A 6,000-nucleotide genomic window follows, 5' to 3' on the forward strand; every position below is an offset into this window, starting at 1 on the left:
TCCATTTCTAGTTGTAATAGATCAGGATATAAGTCTGAATGTCTATTACCGTGGACACGGCTATTAATAGATAAATCTTCCCTGCAGGGGTGCACCACGTTTTCCAACACGCTTGATTACTCTGGCCGGACACACTTTTCTGGTTCAATGCCCGACCTCAGAAAATCAACACGTCGCAGCCCCACCTAGGCTCAACAGAGAGGTCCCCGCCGGTCTACATCCTAAGCACTCCGGGGTCTTGGGCCCATCGCCTGTTGCACTCCGGGTCATTGTGTGCAGGGTGGATACCAGCACCACCTGTGTAGTGGATGGCACGATCCGACCGTGCCACAAAGCTGAACTGGACATCTGACAAAGCTTCGGCTGATACCACGACGTCGAGGCCCATATCTATTCTCGCATGGTGGTTAGTGCGTAAAGGCCAAAGGACAACTCAGAACAAATACCCAAACCCGTTAGTGCATTGGGGGCTCGCGGAGACGAGCAGAGACTCATGATAATGTGACCCCGTCGCCCTGTCTCATGGACTTACGACAAGGGCCCAGACTGCCCGGTCGTGCCACGTAGAAAACTCGCGGGTGCTCAATGGCGGTCTCGGGGGTCTACCAGAGAGAAGTGGGGGAAGAAACAGTAAATACATAGCAAGCAAGTGGATAACAGGACAACAGGCAGAGCTAGACATGATCTAACGCATTGCTACACGATACCGGCGAAGGGGGAGAACATCCGGGAATGTTTCCCCGGAGTTTAGCATTTCGGACAGATGAACTGGAGGGGGAAGGTTGCATGTTCGCCATGCTAGGGATGCATGGCAGATGAACGGGCTGCGTATTCGGGTTCGTCTCGTCGTTCTGAGCAACTTTCATGTACAAAGTATTTTCATCCAAGTTACAAATTATTTTATATTAATTTTCAAAGTTTTAAAAGATTTTCTAATATCAATATCATTTAAATTAATTTAGAAAAGGAACGTGACATCGGCATGGCGTCATCAATGTGTCAGCGATCAACTGACCAGCTGACCAGTCAACAGGGCCCACGCGGGGCCCACTGGCAGTGACTGGGCAATGCCTAGCCAACCGTTGACTGGGTCAACAGGGCCATGGGGCTATAGCGACCCGACCTCAGATGGTCAAGTCTCTGTGCTTAAGTGTCATCCCTGGATCGGTATGCTGACATACACAGTACTCGAGGATTTATAACAGAGGTAAATCACATGTAAAAGTAACGTAAAAACTATTACCTCAATCCAAAATAGCGGAAGTAACAAGGTTGTGGATTCCCATCAACACCAACGGCAAAGTTGAGTGTAGAAATCGTAACCCTAACGTATCACTTACTCGTCGTAAGAAATCCTACAACATGAGACGTTGCAGCCACAAAGGGTTAGTACATTGAATGTACTGGCAAATTCACACCATAGAGAAATGATGAACAATGGCTATCACTACATGCATATATGGCTGGTGGAAAAGCTCTATGGTTATAAGGTTTTTGCGAAAAGCCATTTTTTCCCTACTTCAAAGGAATAAATTTTTATTTAACTATCATGGTGGTTGTTAAACATTGAGAGTGTAGACACCCTCTCAATCCCAATTAAACATCATCATTAAAACCCAACAAAATTAATTAAAGTCACATGATGAGATTCACATGATAATCCAAGTACTAGATACTCAAGACGTCCATAACCGGGGACACGGCTAACCATGATTAGTTTATACACTCTGCAGAGGTTTGCGCACTTTTCCCCACAAGACTCGATCTCCTCCGCTGGGATTCTCGCACTACATGGCGTTTGAGAAACGGATGACCGAGACATAGTCTTTCAGAAGCGCTAGCACCTTACGATCGGGTAGACAGTACCAACCTACATCCCCTACATCTTCTAGTCTACCACTTTAAGAGTTCGCACGACTTAGTCAACTATGCTAGAGCCCATAGTAGCTTGTGGCTACACACGGAAGTTTCTAGTATGAATAATCTCATGATCCCTTTGAGCCTGGGTGGCGGTCCATAAAGAAAAACAGGCAATCGCTGGAATACCCAGGTGCCTCAATCCACCCAGATGTGTGTTAAAGTTGTCACCTTAAGTAAACCATTAATTAACAATCTCACATCTGTCATGAATACTCTCAAACCCAATCCACGTCTACGAGCATAGGATAGCAATATAAGCAACGTAATAGTAACTACCAAGGTTTGAATGCAGGGCAATAGGTTCCTACCTCATCAACTACTTCCCAATACCCACATGTTATCAATCCTACTCATGCAATGTTTGAGGTTGAAACTAATGCATAAAAACTGGGTATCAAAGGAATATGATCAAAGTGTGAACTTGCCTGCAATGTTCATGAAGATGATTTGCACTCAAAACTCTTGATAGTTCTACTCATCACACTCCACTCAATCTATCGTAAGCAATCAATAGTAACCACACATAAGCAATCACTCAAAAGAGTCGGAAAGGACGAAGAACAAATCGAAAAACATCAAAACCAAGCAAATAACTCTTGGAACGTAAAACAATTTCTAACAGTACCAAAATTATGTGAATTTGGCCTTACCAGAAAGTTTAGGTCAAGAGCTTCGATTTGCAAAAAGAATCAACTAAAACGGAGTTACGAAACTCAAGTTATGATCAAACGAAGTTCAAACTCAAATCTGGTCTATTTCAAATTTTAAACTTTTCAAAAACATATTTGAGTTGGATTACTGGATAGTTGGGATCATAACGAAGAAGTGGGCGTTGGTTTCGTTGGTTTTGGACAAACGAGTAAAAAGTAGTGATAGATTGAAGATCAGGGACTAAACTGTGAAGAAACTAATTACAAACGGGTCCCTGGTCGAAATTAAAAAGAAAAAGAAAAATCCTATCGAACGAACGTTCGTTACCGAACGCTAAAGAACGAAAACCGTTCGCTACAGATCTAAACGGGTGAACCCTCGCTATTTAAAAAAAACCTAAAAAAATAAACCGCTCTAAAAGAAAAACCGAACTATATAGAAAAACCAGAGGTTTTTTTTCGGTTTATACTAGGCCGGGTGAGATGAACCGGCGGCGGCGGCGGTTTTCTCCGGCGAGGTGGGGCAGCGGCGATGGCGAACTCCGGCGTGGCGCGGCTTCGCAGCGAGGGGCGAGGGCGGCAAGGTGGCGGCGGTGGCGCGCGAGGTGGAGGCGTGGGCGGAGTGCAGCGGCGGCGGCAGCGGCAGTAACTAGCGACGCGGGATGGTGAGAAGCAGCGATGCGGGAAGTGCGGCGGCGGCGGCGGTTGCTGCGAGGAGCGGCGCGGGGCGATGGGGCGCCGCTATTTATGGAGGGAGGCGTGCGGGAGGGGCAAATGGCGGCGCAGAGTCCGGAGGCGGCACGACGTCGAGGCGGCGGCGGACTCCCGAGCGGAGTCCTGCTCGGGGACGGAGGCGATGGCGCGCTGGGCCTTGGCCTGGCTTCGGCTGGGCCGGCCCAGTCGGAGGGAAGTTTTTTTTGTTTTTTTAAGACAGACAAAGAACATAATATAACTAAATAAAATAAAAAGAAACTATAGGCATATAATATATCAAAATTTTCAGAAAGAGATTTTCTACAACATGAACATTTTCCTAGCATTAAATAAAATCCACACAAATACAAATAATTCAAACAGTGCTACTGTCCTATTAAAATCCAATAAAAATCATTTAAAAAAATACCAAAATGATTTCCAACTTATTTATCTCCAATTTTCTGATGTAGGGAATCATGTTACCATTTTTATTTTTGGAGAAAAATAATTTGAAAAAAAACTCAAATAACTCCAAATTCAAAATAAATTCAAAAGAACTTTGAATTTAATTATTTGAAACTTCCAACTCATATTTCATATAATTTGAAGAAGTCATTTTATCTTCTCTCATGAAAATCATTGAGTTGCATAAAGTTTCAGAATTTGAAAATAGTTCCAAATGATATTCAAATATTTTCAACACCCCTTGTCATTTAAATAAATGGAAGAAGTCATGTCATCTTCTCTCCAGGGTTTTGTGGTGAAAAGAATTTGAATTCACGAAGATCACGAATGCAAAATGAAAGTTTGGGAAAGTCCTTTTATTCCCTCTCATTTAACTTTCAAAAAAAGTTCCGGATTCACTCACTTTCAGTCAATCAATCAAACAGTCAATCAAATCTATCTATTTATCATAACATTCCAAAATTTAGAATTTTGGGATGTTACAAACCTACCACCCTTAAAATGAATCTTGTCCTCGAGATTCGGAGAGGCTAGCAAGAAAAAGGTTAGGGTTTGGGGGTCTTCTCAAAATCCATCGATCATCACCGGGGTCTGGGGTGCTACCGCCCTTAGAAACATCATTACGGTGCCATCAATACTCATATACTCCATCCTTATTCTTGACAGGGTCGGTCTTCTCAGATCTTCAGGATAATTCCTCCTCTGGCTCTTCCCGTAGTGGCACAACCTTTACCACAATTCTTCTGTACTTTCATCCTGGTAAGGTTATTCCGAGACTGGGTCTTCTTAGCTGACGGGTCTGGCGCCAATACTAAACAAATATCGATATCTCATGGTGGTCAACAATTTATGGTTTCTCCTGCAGGAAATGAGTCTGGGCTGAACCTCACCATATAACCTATGGTTGGCAAAAGCTGCCTTGTACCAGGGAAAATTGCTATACCATTCTAAGGTTCGAACAAGGTTTAATACCGTTGTCTCTCTACTATAGGTAAGTCACTCAGATTTACCATCCCATATAGCAAGGCAAATAATAAGAGTAAGTCGGTTGGTGATCAATCCATCCCGCACCCAAATCATTACCCTGTATACGGTTTAGCGAATCTCGCATTCTAACACTCGGTCATCCTCACAAGCATTGCAGAATTTCTCTTGTCGATGAACTGGGTTCGGAAAAATCCATTGATTCTGCAAGCCAAACAAACATCTATTGTTCCTTCACAACCCTCAGGTTTTGCATAACTCCTATAAGATCATCGGTTGATAAAGTCGTAACTCCTTCCAGGGTTTTTCCTTCAGCAAGAGTGTGCTTACCTCTTGGCAGGTCTTGGGGCCTGTGGGTTATGGCCCATCTCATCACTTGTAGTCCTTGAACTTATCATCGGGCAACTGATCATTACTCCAACTTCCAACTTCCTAGTATTCTTAAATCCATTCCATTGTACTGTCTCTTCTTCCTTCTTTTGGCACCAACTAAGACGTGATTACTCAAACTCATCATGGGGTTTCAATTGCTCCATATTTCCGACATCATACCTCCTTTATATCGAATAGTAATTTATCCCTTCATCCTTGTGGGATATCCCACATACTGAGATAAAAACTTATTATTATGAAGTCCATATTCAACTTCGTGGAACATCATTATCCTTTCCAGGGTCAAGCGTTCTCATAGGGTAATATTGGCCATCTCTGCATGGCCCTTCTTCCACTGGGAAACGTGAAACACATCATGAACTCCTGACAGTCCTTCGGGTGACTCCAACTTGTTGGCCACTTCTCCCATACACTCCAAAACTCGGTATGGTCCTACAAATCTCGGGGCTAACTTTCCCTTAACTCCAAATCGCTTAACTCCTCGCAGAAGGGACACACGAAGACATGTTGTGTCTCCAATTTCATAGACCACCCCTTGCATTTTTGAGTCTGCATAACTCTTCTGCCTGGATTGAGCTACCTTCAGTTTATCTCGAATCAACTTAACATTCTCTTCTGACTCCTTGATCACATTTGGTCCAAACAACTGATGGTCTCCAACTTCATCCCACATACTCTTGGGGTATCACACATATCGAGACAAAACTCGTATTCATTTTGTCCGAAATCCACTCAGTGGGGTATCCTTATCTTTTCCAGGGGTCAAGGGTTCTTACAGGGTACTACCACCCTTAAAATGCACAAATCTTCCATAGACCATATTTATCATATCCTAAAAAATGGTCAAAATCCTTCTTCATAGAGTAACAACTCATAAATTCCATATCAGTAC

The sequence above is a fragment of the Triticum urartu genome, chromosome 3A (assembly GCF_056163025.1).
Source record: "Triticum urartu cultivar PI428250 chromosome 3A, HENAU_Tu73, whole genome shotgun sequence".
NCBI classification, from domain to species: domain Eukaryota; kingdom Viridiplantae; phylum Streptophyta; class Magnoliopsida; order Poales; family Poaceae; genus Triticum; species Triticum urartu.